Source organism: Takifugu rubripes, chromosome 15 (genome assembly GCF_901000725.2).
Source record: "Takifugu rubripes chromosome 15, fTakRub1.2, whole genome shotgun sequence".
NCBI classification, from domain to species: Eukaryota; Metazoa; Chordata; class Actinopteri; order Tetraodontiformes; family Tetraodontidae; genus Takifugu; species Takifugu rubripes.
The window spans coordinates 6,545,315-6,562,071 of NC_042299.1; the positions used below are offsets into that span (position 1 = coordinate 6,545,315).

General features: G+C 45.5%; 1 non-coding gene across 1 annotated transcript; it reads left to right on the plus strand.

Annotated features, from left to right (window-relative positions):
• Positions 1-2,115: 2,115 nt before the first annotated feature.
• On the plus strand, positions 2,116-2,188 carry trnav-uac (transfer RNA valine (anticodon UAC)). The gene has a single exon. It is a non-coding gene; the product is annotated as a tRNA-Val (tRNA).
• The last annotated feature ends 14,569 nt before the right edge of the window (positions 2,189-16,757 follow it).

The window sequence follows — 16,757 nt, forward strand, 5'->3', positions numbered from 1 at the left end:
CTGACAGGCTCGGGCGTCGACTGCTGCTGGTTGTGGTTGACGTTTTACTTTCAGAAGAGCGAAATGGTGGAAGCAGCAGACGCGAGGGGCTGGATTTGATGGGGGGAGGAAATGGGCAGATTCCGAGGCGATGCATTTGTACTGAGAATTGGTCTCAGGTGAAACAATCCCTCCCTCCCTCCCCACACGCAAATAGGACATAGATGATCGACACTGTGACCAGACCCCCCCCCCCCCCCCCATCCCCCGTCTGGAAAATCCGCTACGGGTTTAATGACGAGAGGAACCATAAAAGCAAGGCGAAAGTGCGACGACAGCAACACGGCTGCTCAGCTTTGTGCAGCAGCTCCTCGGCTCATTCTGCTCGCCACTTTCGCCCTTGTTTGCCGCTTCCGTTCTGGCTGGAACGCGGCTCGTTCGGGATTTTTCTGCTTTTCAGACTGAAAGTCTGGCGGGCGACGTGTTGCGAGAAGGGAAATGAGCGGAATGGAGAGGGGGGGGGGGGGGGGGGGGGGGAGATTTGGAAGCAGACGGGGGAGAAAAGGAGCGGACAGACGGGCGGACAGGACGGGGCCTACCGCGGGTCCGCGGAGCGCAGAACAGCGCCGCCGCCCGGCAGCTCTGCGCAAAGGTTGACAGGCACAGGTTTCCACGAAATGACGCAGACTTTCCAACTGACAGTTGGTGCTGGTGTGCCACTCTGCAGACTCTCTCGAGTTCTGATTTTTAAAACCTGAAACGGAAAGTGAGTGGGAGGACGTTGGTGCGGAAGGTTTTGGGTTCAAACACCAGTTGGAACACTGATAATGTTGAATAAGGCGTCCAATAGCCTTTATTCACAGACTTCACACCATTTTCTCCTGTTTGTGGTTCTTTAGTGCAGGACCAATTATATCTGCTTGGCTAGCAGAAGGTCCTCAGGTCAATCCCCAGTAGAGCCACTGTTGTCCATTTCAGCTCACCCACTTGAGGCTGTTGGGGATGCTGGAAAGGATTCCAGTTACTCAGCAACAGGTGTAACGGACGGCTCCTCACTTTGTTTGGAACTCGCTGCTCACTTTATACTTCTTGGTTTGTTCAAATGATCTCTAACAGCTCATGAATTGACATTTTTTTTCAATACAAGAATTCATGTCCTGTCCCCCCGAGAAAAATGTTTATTAAAAGTTAAAACGTTGACATCTGAAAGTCTATCTGAATCGGAACCTGAGTTGATTTGTTCTCTCCACTTTGACCTTCCTTTGCAGGTAATCCTCAATTCCGCAAGAGGGCAGCATATTTCCTGGGGTGGGGAGTGTGGGGTGGACTGACCGGCTCCTGACCTGAAACACCATGAATATGATTTTTATCATCAAAAACAGTTCCGTATTGTATTTTGAAAAGGATACAAAGACATACGTTTTCAGGCAGCATGTTGTAGTGGCTTCCAGCTGTCAGAGTCCCGGTGACCTTTGTTAGTTGTTTAGAGGTCATTTCCTATACAAAGATGAAGGTTCTGGATGAATTCTGATTAGATCCAGCTAGTTTTCTTTCTACTGATGTTATGTTCTAGTGTCAGTCAAGTGGTTTGACCATCACTGGGTTCATGTGCTCATATTCAACACCAACTGCACATGTTTCTTATTTCTTGTCACCCTTAAAAATATAAATGGCAGACGTCAGTCTAATGCGAGACAAAAAAGTCTGCTCTTTACTCTCAGCAATTTCAACATAAGAGAACATCACAATGTAAGGTCATTGTGGTTCTATAGTGTAGTGCTCATCACGTCTGCTTTAAACACAGAGGGTGCTTGGTTCAATTCCCAGTGAAGCCATGTGATTCCTGTTTGGGTGATTCTGTTGCCCGGGGAAGTTTTTGATAAGCGTGTTTTACGTTCTTCTCCATTCTGACCTTTCGATACCCCCATATGTCCACGAGAGGGCAGTAGAGCCCTCGTTATTGAAGGGAGGACGACCTCCCCTTTCTGAAACGTCATAAATGTCTCTTATCACAATCTTGAATGAATTACCTCTTTTTCACCCAAATATTGTAAACTGAATTTAAAATAATCTCCAAAATAACTGTTCTTTTAGGCCTTTCAGCCTATTTCCAGCTTTTGGAGGGCTTGTTGGCGTGGTTCCATAGTGTAGAGGTCATCACGTCTGCTTTACACGCAGAAGGACCTGGGTTCAATTCCCAGTGGAGCCAGATAACTCAAATGCTAACAGAGAATTTTTGTCAAGTCTTATCTTGTGTTTTGTCCCCAGCACTTCATTTATAGTTTTCTGAAGTAAATTTTGATGTTGCGGTTCTCTGTTCTGAAACTGTCACATCTGCTATCCAGTCATGGGTTCAAGCGGTAAACTCTTTATGGATTAATCAATTATCCACGTACACTATGAGAATTCAGTGTGTAAAATTAAAATAATGCTTGACAGAAATGTTTAGACTCTGGATCATCAGCTCCGCACATCTGGACAATCTGGCAGCCTGTTGCACCGTGGAGCACAAACGCACGCATGCACACGCAAGGGGAAGCGTTTACTAATGAAGTTTAGTCAACTGTCACAGAGTCTCAGAGGCCCACACTCATCTCCTGTGTATGTGTGTGTGTGTGTGTATGCGTGTGTGTGTGTGTGTGTGTGTGTGTCTTCCTGTTGTTTTTAGATTCCTCTACACTCCCCCACTGCTGCCAATGCCCGACCTCTGACACTGACTGAACCCAGCTGTCAGCTGTCCCAGCCTGGATAACTTTCTCTTCTCTCCTGAACCAAAGCTCTTTGGATCAATATTCAGAGCTTCTCCTCTATTTACACACACTTTGGGACACAACATTGCATGACCACGTCATAGTGCAATGGGATATTTCTGTGAAACTTTATGCATTTGTTGTTTTTTTCATATAGTTAAGTGAAAATAAAATTTTAAGTGATCTTTATTTTGTCATACTTCAGCAGATTTATACCTTAATGATAACTTTTATATATTATCTAGCATCAAAATTGCACTCAGACCATTTGCGTGATTGAAAAAGAAAGCTAGCATCCATACACTGAAAGAAACCAAAATTTAGGACTCAAAATCCAATGACAAGACCTTATTTTCCAGTCTGTAGTTTCAGTACAGTGTGCGTTTATCATTTACATTTTATTTTTTTTTACATTTAAGAGGATTTTCTGGGTAAAATGTGAGAAAAAAGTGAGCGTTAGAGAGATGCTGGAGAAGTCAGGAGCAGCTGGTGACTCTCTGCCATGTTTTGAAATCTTACACTAAATATCCTCTCTACTCTCATCAAAACTCATTACCTCCCCTCATATACATAATCCTCTTTAATCCTACTTGTACTCACGAACAATGTGTGAAAAAAAACATCCTTTGAAATGCGAGTCCGCTTCACCCTGGCTTTGGCAGACAAAAATATCTCAGGACACCATCGAAAAATGTCAAATTTAACTATGCCTTTTTATTCCTCTCTTTTGGTCTTATTGGACATCGCACGTGCACATTTGCGCGTGCGTGCACCCTTAAAAAGGTGAATAAATGGGAGAGGAAGTCCTGAGGGCTTTGAAAGCATGATTGGGAGAGAGCTGTTGTGCTGGTGAGAAAGCAGAAGGTGAATAACAGGCCCGAGCTGCCGGCAGCCAGCACAAAGTGGAGTGGAGAGCTCCATTCTCCTCGCCAGAGAGGGAGACCCCTCACAGGGGGTGGCTGAGGGCCCTCGGCAGCCCGGGACCCTCGCTTAATGAGAAATTCCTGGGGATTTAGAGGGGCGCAGAGGTCTTCATTTTCTCACTGTGCCCACGGGCCCCCGGTAGCTCTGGCACTGAGGGTTTCCTTTCAGCGCCGAAACATCCCCGAAGAACGAAGAGATCCCCCCACCTCATATTCAACGAGAGCGGGGGCCCGCCTGCCCTCCTGTATTATGTATATGAGATGTAGGATCACAACCTGCCACCCTGGTTTCACTGGAAAAAATGTTGGGCCGTGTAAAGCTGCACCTGCCCCTCACATGCTGGGGCTTCGGGACGCTAATGAAGACACCGGACAATCGCCAAATACGTGTTTTAAAATCCTGGGTGGGTTTTCAAGCGGAGACTATCGGCCCCAACCCACCACCGCTTCGGTTACTCAACTGTACGGCACCAAAAATGATCCCTTGCATCTCGTTACCAGTCACTGCTGTTACGGTTGAGTCTCTATGTAAATATTCTGGACGCTGAAAGGACACAGTTTGGGCCTCCCAGCACCAGGTCTTTGGGGCCGGCACTGGCCCCTGGACCCCAGCTGAGTCGCTCTAACAGCCGTCCTTCTTTGGTGAAACCTCAGAGCTTTTGAGGGCCGCGGCGTCGTGCTTGGTACTGAAAGAGCTCTCGCTGTGGTTCACCTCAACTCTGACACAAACAAACCCTGGGCGGCTGCTTCTGGCGGCTCCGCAGGTACAGAGACGGCGTCCTTTCTCTGGGACGTGGCTCCTTGGGAAGCGTCAGGGGACAGACCGTTTAAACTCACGCTGACAGTCGCACCTGCTGGGGGCTTTTAAGCAAAAAAACCTGCTTAAAATCCAGCACAAGAGCATGCAAATACGTCACTCTGCGTAGCCCAATAGGACCCCCCATGGTGAAGACATGAAAACCCAGGTTTAGGTGAAAGAATAAGGCGAGAGCTGCTCATTCCTCTCATATGCAGTCATGAAAGTGACATATTTCGGTCATTTCCAAGCAGGAAAGCTGGCCCAGAGACACTCTTGGGCTGCTGCCTGTTGACTGTTTGGCTGCAGATGATGAAGAAGAAGTCTCCAGCTAATTGGTTTATAAAGATGAGAGCGAGTCAGAGGGGGGACGCTGGAGAGAAACTTCCCTTTTCTTTCAGTCCAGACAGGTTAAATATGCAGTTAGCCTGGGACAAAGGAGCCGTGTTTTGTCATGCAAAGATGAGGTATATAGAGCGAGCTGGGTTTTTGTGGCCGGTGTTCAGACTTCAATTGAGAGGCACCAAAGCGTGACGGCATCTCCTCCCCTCTCATGCTTCCCAACGTTCTCCCCTCCCTTTTGCTACATGCACCATTCCCTCCATCCTGTCAGAGTTTGCTTTAAATCTCCAGCCCACATTTATCTTTATTTAACCAAAAACACGGCTTTCCTTTTTTTTGGGGCACTTTACAGCACTTTTGTGGGAGGATTTATGTAGTTGGCACTAAAATACTGTCGTATTGCCGTAAGACTTGTCTTTAAACTTCACTGGAGTTGGATTTTTGTGCAAACAGGTACTAACTCTTAGCTGAAACTCTTTTTTGTCAAAATAATATGGACTAATATTGAAGTAATTATAGACCCAACTCCGTCCACTAATCAAACATGTCCAGTGAGGAGATAATTAAATATTTTTCTCTAATGTAGCATTTATTTAAGGCTATGATACACCTGACATACTGTAGTTATAGTAGTGATTTCAGCCTTTGTGAGTGGAACTCTTCCTGCCTCACAGGACAGCAGTGAGAAGAAGAAGAGCTGTGCAGTGAAGAATAAAAGGCCTGTGGGGAGAGACTGTACTGGGTCTGTATGGAGGAGAGGGTACGGTGGTGTCACTCAAAGACTGAAGCGTGAAATGGTGCTTGTAAAAGGCCGGTGCTGCTCGGCTCATTGAGTTGTCAATCGGCCCGGCAGGTCTCCAGTATGATCGGACCTGTCAGAGAGACCCAGAGGGGTGGGGATGACCTAATGCTAAATTACCTCCCTCTCTTTTCTCTTCTGAGGGGATTGACTGACACCCCCACTGGTCCCCAGTAGCAAACCCTGTGGTGCCACGGCAGCAGATGGTCTAGCTGCTGGACACTGGCTTGCAGTTTAGCTGATGAGCAGTTTAGCTACATGTAAACAATAAGGAGCCATCATAAGCAGTCTTTACATGCAGCAATGAGCATTTTGTAAAATATGGAGGGATCTAAATACAGACCGCAGTAACTGAGCACCTGTCTTCGATCTCCCCCCCCATTCAAGAGTGTCTCACAAAGTGCTGGCGAACAAAGGTGGCGTGGTGCGAAGCTCCGCCCACTGGCCTTTAACTCCATCGCGTCCTTTCACCTATCACACCATCCCTTTGTCTTCGCACCAGACGCATTGTTTTCACCGATGACTTGACATCTCTGTCCAAAACACACACACACACACACACACACACACACACACACACACACACACACACACACAGACACACACAAACGTCATTGTACTTCTATATTTGTGAGGACCTACATAGACATAATGCATTACCCAGCTCTTCACCCCAACTCTCGCCATCCCAGTGAACCCCCTGACCCTGACCCTGACCTAAACCCAGTTCTAACCTCAATCTTAAAACTAAGCCTCAACCTCAAAGACTTATGAGTACGAGTCAAAATGTCTTTACTTCCCCAAAATGTCCTCACTTTGCTAGTTGGAGGAATATCGGTACTCAATATTTAGCAGGTACACAGACTACAGACAAACACACACAAGCACATGAACTCACTCCTCTATTTCAGAGGTTACATGTCAATTTGACAACCATGTTGAAGCTTTTCAGCCCCAAGTCTGAACGAACATCAGAACATTTTACTGGCAACAAGCTTTGTGGGTAGATGGACAAAGCCCTTTAATGCAGTTATATAGTCCATAAAATATGAAAATAACATCTGTAAATTAGGTTTCCAGTTTCGATATTTAAACAAAATTGATGAATTTGACTTGTGCAGTTGAAACTGCTAACAATCAAACAGACAGTCAGAAAGGCTGGGTAAAAGGGTGTGTGTGGGGTATGATAACAATGTGACATTTTCATAGGTTTGCAGACCACAAGTATACGGTCCAGTTCCTCCATCTGGTTGGAGAATACCACAATTTGTTTAAAATGTAAAATTCTGTCTTCAAATTTGAGATTCAAAGCTGGAGTGAATGACAGGGAAGGCAAAGGGGAGAAGATTTGCATGAGGAGAAAGTTAATGTGTGTTCGAGCCACTAAGAAAAAGAGACCGAGGCCAAGACTTTATTCATTATTGGGAAAATTACTTCTTGAAACAGACAATTTCCTTTAGTGTTGCACTGTAAAAACATTTCTGATTACCATGTAAAATGAATCTTGATGTTTTTAACTTGTTTGAATTCTATTATTTCGCACATCAAAACACATCAGGTTCTAAAAACCTGTTCTGTGAGATCTGCTTGTTTTCATGTGAAACATTGTTTTATATCCATTGTTTTGATGAAAACTACCTTGGATAACGATGACCTGGATGATTGAGAATCTACACAGACATATTTCATGTGAAGAAACTCCAGCAGAATTTATCAACCTAAATAAACCTTGGTTATCTTTGACCTTCAATTCCAGGTATGTATTTTACACCATGCAACTTGCAGCCTTCTCACAGACACAGTTGTTGAGCTACTGAGCTGCGGCGGCTCAGAGGTTTGTAGGAGCTTTGCCGGTGAAATGGTCGGTTTAAACGAGTCAGTGGCGGTGAAACAAACCTTCTTTCACACGCGCGCACAGATTCCAGCTCAACGAAGTCTGAAGCGACAATAACAACTAACCACATCATGTGAAGTGACTTTGTTTTTGTGAGTAAACGAAGAAAAAAAGACTGGAGTGAAAAAGGATTCCTCAATTTTAAGAGTGTCCTGACTTGCCTTGTTTGTACTGCAGTCAGTAATGTGGCGAGCTGCAGCCCAGGAGATTGACCAGGAATGTGAGTGAACTGTCTCATCTAGCCTCATCAAAAACGGCTGCGAGACGCTCCACTGTCTCCTTTCTCTACAAACTTCCCCAGACCATCAACAGAGACGACTGCAAGCAGACTAGCAGCACCTTTATGACCTTCTGTTACCTTCTGTTAAATTCCAGGATAGAATTCCTAATAAGAACCCCATCATCCAACTTCAGTGTCATCCAGGAATTTTGCAGCATCTCTCTGGGAGTTTTCTTAATAACTCAAACTGATTATTGACACATGGAAATATTTGTGATAATTCATCTCATTGTCAGAAACAAAAGTTGCTTTCAATCCTTGAACACACTGTGGGAATTGAAAGGCTAATTTTCCAAGAGAAAATCCTTTTTCTGTATGAATACGTGCCATATTTTTTTACACTGCATTTGACCTGTTCAAAAAAATGAATGCTGCACTGCCCGTTCTAGCAGAGGTTAAAAGTAAACAGGACAGGAGGAGCGCATGTGAAACAGTGAGCGTTTGTGTTACAGTGAGCTGAGTGTTCTGGGTGCTGGGGGCACCTCGGCTCCTTACTTCCTGCTCTTCCATGACTTTGGGGCTTTAATAGCTTGGTGTAGCCGCCATCCTCTCAGGATGTATTCCGAGCTCCCCCTCTCACAAGTGAGAAAGAAAGGTCTCGTTCTGCTAAAGAAGAACTTACCTGTTCTGTTTGGCTCTATTGTGGGTTAGGCGCCCACGGCCAACTATCTTTAAACTTTAGCTACACCGTAGTTCAGTAGTGCTCTGCTTGCTACTTTACTGTGAGAGCAGAAATCTGTATTTATCCCTTTTTTTTAAAAGCCCGTCACACTCAAATTCTTCACAATAGAGCAGAAAAACACAGTACAACCTGTAAATAAATCACCATCTTGTAATTGTGTTAGCTTAGACGGAGGATGATGGTCCTGAGTGTTCATCCCAAGCCCACTTCATTGTCTGTAGATCATTACTGGAGGAGACCCTGCCCATTAGGTCTGTGTAGGCTGACCCGTAGCTGTGTGGTCAGACTCCGGTGACAGTTTGAGCCTCATGGTCACCGGGGGCCCTCGCCAGACTGTCTCAGCCCCATGGCGCAGGAGACAGTCAGGTGCCTGCAGCCTACGGCTCGCTTCAGAGCCACCAACTGTTGAATGCCACTGTCACGGCCTGCTGGACAGCGATGTTGTCATTTCAGCGTGCCACTGGATCTATGTGACAGATGATGATTCCAGAGCAGGAAATAACTAAATAACAGATGAAAAGGATTCAGTTTTTACACAAACCTGCTGCTTACAGGTAGAGGGATTGTAGGAGATGATCAGTGATTCCAAGAAGCCTGATCATGAGCATGGCGATATTCCCCAGCATGCTGGTCACCTCCAGGTTCTCCCGCTTAAAGCCACGGATGAACGTTTATACCATAAAAAGTCAGCATCAGAAGTTGATGCTCTTGCTTCTTTTGAGAGCATCTAAGACTGCGCGCTGAAAAATAATGACGTAAAAATGTAACAATGTCAAAACAAACCTCACGGTTGACCTCCGGGTCACTTTCTCCGCCGTCCCGCTGTCCTGATCACAACAGCTGGTTCTCGTCTCGGCTTGAAGTTCTGTTGTTGTAAGCAAAACAAAGGCCAGCAAACAGAAGGAGGGGGCGCTGATTTGTCATCAGTGGTACAAACACGACCACAACCGACATACCAGAGAGGTCAGAGTCACAAACATCTGTCAGATGCTATCAAAATGTGTCCATCCCCACTGTAATACCACACTTTGACCCTTTTCTCCTCCCCAAAGACATGTGACATGCTTGTCCTGCAGCCACCCTCTTTCAGCCGAAGCTGCACAGATGGAATGAAAAGTTGGCACCTTTGGTCCGCCTGTCCTTATCCTTGAGAACATAAATGAGAGGTTTTTGACTCCAAGTGAAACATGTTTACATATATTTAAATCCCAATTAACAAGGCTATTGGGTGAAATTAGCTATTAAAAGTTGAGGAGGATTGACTCGTGCACCAGACGATAAAGTATCAGAAGACATCTGTTACCAAAGTGATGCCTTTTCAGCCGTGTTGATTTATTCACATTTGTGTGTACATCAGAGCTGCTGATGTGTTTTAATTAACCTCCTATTGAGATTCTGTTTGTTCTTCAGCGTAGAAGCTGCTGCTTCCCACTCCCTCCCTGCTGGAGCGGGGTAGAAAAGCCCCCCTGAATCCTTGTTTGACCAACACGCCTGCTAAAGATCACTCTGTTTACTGGACTTTGAGTGTTTTGCAGTCAAGTCACAAAAAGCTTTAATGCCAGGTTCAACAGGTCCCCGTGTGCATCGTACAGTTTAAATCAAGTGCTTAAATCTTCTGAGGCATAAACTGCCAGCTGGGTCTTCTGGCCCATTAGCTCTTCTGTGAGCGGAGGGTGCAGTGTCAGGACAGGAGGGAGGAGAGCTGTAATAAGTTCACTCCGCGTCTGTTGACGCACATTTGACTTAATCGGTCACCGTTTCAGGCCTCCATGCACGAACAATTACAGGCCTGCTCAGCTGCAGCAGATGGTAATCGCTCCCATCGGCTGAGAAATGAGCCTATAAGAGCTGCGACAACCTGGCGTTTAAGACGTGACACTTTATTAGAAGAAGCTGCTGCTTTTAAACAGGGGGTCCACCCTGATGCCTTCTACTGTACTGCCTTTAGCTACCTTTGACTGGTTCGCCTGCACGTGTGTAACTTGTTAATGTTGATGTATGTTGCACAGGTAATGGGTTGGTTCTGCCTCATTTTCACCTGTGTTTGACTGGTCCGCGTTCAACGACAACACACCTGTATCTGTTCCAAACTGTGGAAGATAATTTAGGTACGTGAGTCACAGTAAACTAACCTAAACACCAGTTCCAGTAATTCATACTGAAAAAGACGGCTGAGATGTGATGGTATGAAAACATGGAGCCCAGCGTGTGGTGGTGTTTTGGTCTGGCTGCTGTCTGGTAAACTCCCTGACTGGCTAAAGAATCTTTATCCTGGCTCGTTATTTGCTGAATGTGGTTCCTCTGACGGAAGTGGTTCTCATTGTCGTTAAACGTGGACGAGAGCGCTTTTTTCTTCTTTGTTTCAAAGAAGAGTGATTTATGAGGCCGTCCCCTTTTGTCTTTACAGGAGCAGAAGAGTGTCTGTGGAGTCTGAGCCAACGAGTGTTTCTCAGACACCCGTTGCTCTTAAAATCCATCCTTTGTGTTTTTGTCCTTGAGTGTGGAGGACTGGATCCAGATGAAGAAGGTCAAAGTGAGCAAGGGTGCCACATTTCACCCAATGTTCCGCTTTTATTGTAACACTTCCTCTACGGCACAAAATCAGAGTGTCCTACCTGCTGATATGTATCCTTTATGGCACATGATGCCCAACGGGCATTAAATAAGGAAGAATTTAAGTGCAAGAATTGTGTTGAAAGGTGCTGGTGACATAATTAACACCAGAAAGCAGCACCTCAAACAATATTTCATTCAAATAATAGTCACTAGACCAAACATCAGACCCTGAAAACAAAATAACAGCACATTCAGGGTGGCTGTTTGGTTTGTTCTTTCTTATGCGAACTGAGGTCTTGAATTGATGCTTCAGTCTCCAAACTGTGACAAAAGCAACACTCAAACTGAGGCCGTTAAACTGGTTAAAATCCACCTTTGCTTAATTTCAAAATAAGATATTTGATGAAAGCATCAGTCATGGACAGACTGACAGTAACTCTCCAGTTTCAGGGAAACAGGTTGACACAATGAGCGGTTTTACTGCCCCTCCCCGCGGGGAGCTCGGTGTGTCTGCCCTGAGTTATCACAGTGGCCCGGCAACATAAATCTACTGTGACACCACTCTGCCAGCCAGGAAACAAGTCAGTCGGTCAGCCAGTCAGCAAGTTCAGTCAGTGAGCCGAGCTGACAGCGGCAGACGGATCGGTTGACCTGGCGGGCCAGACAGGGCAGGGTCCTGGACGCCGTCTGCTCAGAGCCGCCATCAGTCAGGTAAACAGCCAGCAAGAGTGTGTACGATAGAAACAATACTGAGACGAGACAAAGCACAGAAACTTTAATGCTCTGGATTGATTTCCTGAAAGAAAAGGGAGAAATCCAGTTGGCAAACCCAAAACCAGCCATTCAAACACTACATAAATTACACAAGTTATATTTCATTAGCATTGTCCGTTGTGGCGTCTACAATCAGCCAGACAGCCCACACAGCTCAATGAATGAGCGGCTGTGTTACTGGCTGATGGGGCAGTCAGGTGATCACAAGGACGCCATTGGCTTTTACAGCAGAATAATATGGCCACTGTTTGCCCTCTTTCCTTTCTCTCCTGCCCCATGTGGGTAGATGGAGGGGGCCGTTGGGGGAGCGATGAAGATTTTAGGGAGCTGACTGGCTGATTCAGGGGTTAGAGGCTAAAGAGGAGGGATTTATTAGCGCCATAAATTCGACCCAGACATCGCCCCCCTCATCACTCCCTCCTCTGCACGCACATTATTTTCAGTCCTTTTTTTCCACCTCGCTCTCCATTTTTATGTCGATTTTTACAATTCTCCAATGTTAATTTATTTGTCTAATGAAACCACACACGCTCTTTAATCTGACTCAAGGTCAAAGCTTTCCCAATTCTTCTGGTGGTATTCCATGAATTATCCACTCTGAACAGTGACTGTCTGGAACTACTTGGAAAAGAGGCGTCAAGGAAGCATTCAGTAACTACCTCAAATGGCTTCTTTCCACACGTCATAGTTCCTCGTCCTCCACTGCTGATTTATTTCCTGCACTGGTCTGAGCAGCCTTGGATTCTGTTTTTATTGCTCTAGATAATAAAGAACGCTGTGGAGCTGTTTCAGCGCATGTTCAAGAAAGTCATCAGTGCCATGAAAGTAAATGTTTGTTCTGGTAGACTTCTGGACCAGAGAAAGCAGAACTTTGCAGCACGTTCATGGGTTATTTTGATCATTAAAGGCAGACACAGAACCGCAGCAGCGTGCACGTGTGTCGGCAGGGAGATTACAGAGCAACTGTTGCCCAGTGTGTACTTTGTGGTCCGTACTAGGAGCATGCAGGACGCCATATGGGCCGAGCTGATGTGGTACCGTGACCTGTTTCAGGGAGGCTGTCTTTGCAGTGCTGATGGAGCTCGGATTTATTAGGACAAACGCGATTATAAACAACTGTCTAATGACCACAGTCAGTCCACATGTACAAATTAAGCACTGGCACAGGAAGGTGCCACTAAACGTTGGTGCCAGCCTGGATAAAGTTGAGGAATGCAGGAATTTTAATTTAAGAGGACTGTTGGGCTCTTTGGCGGCCGTCTGTGCAGTACTGAGTGCTTTCATTTCACAGATTTATGGACCGAAATTGGCTAAAGAGTTGTTGCATTTACTTCTCATCTGGTAGAGACAAGTGGACATTCATGCAGGAGAAAATGAGGCAGTTTCTTTCCCTCAAAGCTGTTATCAAAGTGATCTCCCCTCCTACTCACAGCGAGCACCATCCCTTCATCTCTCCCCTCTCACTCTGAGCGGTCCATTGACCCACCAAGGGTTTCTTTCAGCACGTCTTCAGGTCTGTGGCCCTTTTCAAACAGTCCCCGGCCGGTGTGGCCTGACAGAGGACGTTTTCAGACGGGCCCTGACAGTGATGAAACACCTCCGCTGAAGTCCAGGAGCTGCAGTTAAAACACACAGTGGCGAGAGTGTTGACTGAGTCGATGTGTGTGTCTGCGTGTTTACGGGGAAGTGAGTCGAGTGACGAACAAAGACCCATTTGATATCCGACGTTTTGAGTCCCTGGAGATGTTTAGTTTCTGTATGATTTACCTCTGATAACTTTTAAAGGAGTTCTGTCCAAAAGTCTCCTTTCTGTGCTCCCTTGTACTTAAATTCAGACACAGATTTTGCAAAAATCTGATCAGGTAACATAGGGCTTTATACAGGACAGCAATTCCTCCCATTGCAGATTTTGTTGCATGTTTATCAAATGCAATGTTTAATCGTAAAAAACACAGGATTCTTAAAATGACCTAGATGGAGCGAAAATGTGCGAGGGTGGAAAACGTTGGACGCTGGACCTCTTGTCCTTGTGTTTTGTGTGAGTGTTAGTGGGACTGAATCAGATGCTCAACGATGTTTAAATACTTCAACAGAAGTTTGGAGCGTAAAAGCCAGAAGAGGAAATGATGGAAAAGAATGAGGGGGAAAAATTATGCATAGGAGGGTTTGTGAATAGATAGAGGAGGGATGGCCGGACCAGGTGGTGGTTTACTGTAACAGGTCTCATTAAGAGCTCAGGAAAACCAGGAGGCACAGGAAGTGAGTCGCTCGGTGTCCTGCTCTGCCCTGCCGCCTTTTACTGCGTTGTTATGGTCTGCTCTATCCATGTGTGTGTGTATGTGTGTGTGCTTGTGTGTGTGCTTGCGTGTGTGTGTGTGTGTGCAGAACAACCTATGAAAGTTGGTTAAGAGAGGGTGTGTGAGTACAGAATGGTACACTGCTGTACATGTGTATGAGCGCAGAGTCGGTGTGGAGCTGTAGTTTCCTGGCTGTGGAAGTGAATGTGACTATTACTGAGGTATTAATGTCTCCTGATTGAAGGCCTGTTCCAGCCCCCGCATCCGCCGCCACTCCTCCATTCCACAACTGTGAAATTGGGACCATGTGTTGCTGTTGTGTTTCTCCTCCACCTCCTCCCGTCATCCTCCCCTCCATCCTGCTAACTGCTCAACAAGTTTCCAAACCTTCTTCCCTGCTTGTCCTCTTCCTGTCATCCATAGTGAAAGTGTTTATATTCTAATTTATTGTTGCCACAACCCTGTAATTAATCCTGGTGTTTTAGCAGGAAAACACTTTGTTATGATGAAAAAGAGATTTATTTATCTGAAAATGACATTTGTTGCCACAGTGTGGTTGGAAGCTCTTCCCTTGTCTTGTAGAAAATATCCGCTTGAGTCACCACAAGCACAGCTGGAAGTTCTGTTGAGTGTTTTCCAATGTGTCTGCTGGTGCTACAACCGGAACTACAAACATCCAACCGTCACCAAAATGACCCAGCTGTCTGTCTGTCTGTCTGTCTGTCTGTCTGTCTGTCTGTCTGTCTGTCTGTCTGTCTGTCTGTCTGTCTGTCTGTCTGTCTGTCTATCTATCTATCTATCTATCTATCTATCTATCTATCTATCTATCTATCTATCTATCTATCTATCTATCATTTCAGGAAGAAAGAAAATTTTTGTGTGTACTTTCGTGTGTGTGTGTGTTTAGGAGTTGCTAAGGTGGTGAGGTCACCTCTCATCAGGAAGCAAAGGTCAAGTTTATTTTTCCTGCCAGCAGAGATGCTGACGGGGCCACAGGAGGAGCAGGACAGTGTGGAAAATTAGTGCCAGACTCTTGATTTACTCCCATCATTCCAACTCAAGCATCAAAAAACAACAAATAACTCCCACAATATAAAAGGTTCAGGTAATGTCAAGATCTCGACAGACAGACAGACAGACAGACAGACAGACAGACAGACAGACAGACAGACAGACAGACAGACAGACAGCTATCAGTTGGGTCTGCTGAAGTACTTCCTTCCACTTCAGATGCTTTTTTCAGAGCTTCCAATCCTCAGGACGAATCTGCAGACATGTAGGTTCTGCCACAGAGGTCACAGCATAACATCCTACAGGAAGCACAAGCGGGCACGTGCGTGTGTGCGTGCATGAGCGCGTGCGCGCGCACACACACACACACACACGCACGCACGCACATACACACACACACACACACTTTCACTTCCTCTTCTTTGTCTCTCATACTCATACTCAAATTTCTCAGATAACATCCTGTACAAGTGTGTGTGGATGTTGTGTGTGTGTGTGCGTGCGTGTGTGCGTGCGTGTGTGTGTGTGTAAGAGATTTGTTGATTGCACGCGATAAATCACGCAAACTGTGTTACGTCAGCTTACTACCCGGCCTGCTGTGTCATAATATTAGCAAAGTTCTTACCGAGCCTCAGTAAATCACTCCGGTCCAGCAGCTCCTGTCACCACACAGGCCTCCAGCGGGCTTCGACCCTTTGGTGTTTAGGGTTAGGAAACCCTGCTGACTGTGTTGACTCACCCTCTGGTCCCAGGGTGTGAGACTGCGAGTTTAATGCCACGACCACACATATGTACTCACATCACAGAAATGCCTTTGCAAAGGCGAACGCTGCTCACCGCTTTCATGCCATATTTGTAGGTTATGATATTGTCAGCCTTAGACATATTCCTGGCTTGGTTACCATATAAACTACATGACAACTTCACTTCTGTTTGCAAAGTAAATGTTTTTGGTCCTTACACACATTTGAAGACATCTGTATTTCTGGTTTAAAACCAACTTGAGCTCAAAGTGGAGTAAGATTTTAAAATAAGATCACAAATAATCTAAGAAAATCTTAGTTTCACGGCCTTTAAAGACTCCTTTTGGGCACCTTGAAAATAGATTTATTCTGAGATCACTGGGTTGAAAATAAATTTGATGCATTTGTATGTACCTAAACTATTAATAATTGAAAGGAAAGAAGATGAAGGTCGACTGATAAAGATTTGACTGGAGTGTGTGTGTTAGTGTGTGTGTGTGTGTGTGTGTGTGTGTGGGGGATTAGGTTAAGACAGAATCCTGAAGCTATTGCTGTAATCTTAATTTTTGCTCCCCCTCTCCTAGTCACTCTCTTTCTTCCGCAATCACTTATCCTCCACAGCAGGAGTCAGATCAAAATGTGAGGTTTTATCAGTGCTGGGAGTCATTTGAGTGGGCGTACGAATGTGTGAGTGTGTGTGAGTGTGAGTGCTTGCGTGTATGTGTGTGAGAGACAGCTTATCTCTTGAGTAGCAGGCCTCTTCCTGGTGCATCTCACACTATGCTCACAAGATTTAATCCTTTAGTTTAACAGTTCAACCCATTTTTCTACTCTCTGGCTCACGAACCAATTTGATATTTCAATATTTCATGAAATGAATATATGATTTTATTGTAGAATATATTTTGCAGTCCAAAAGAGCTTTGGAGCT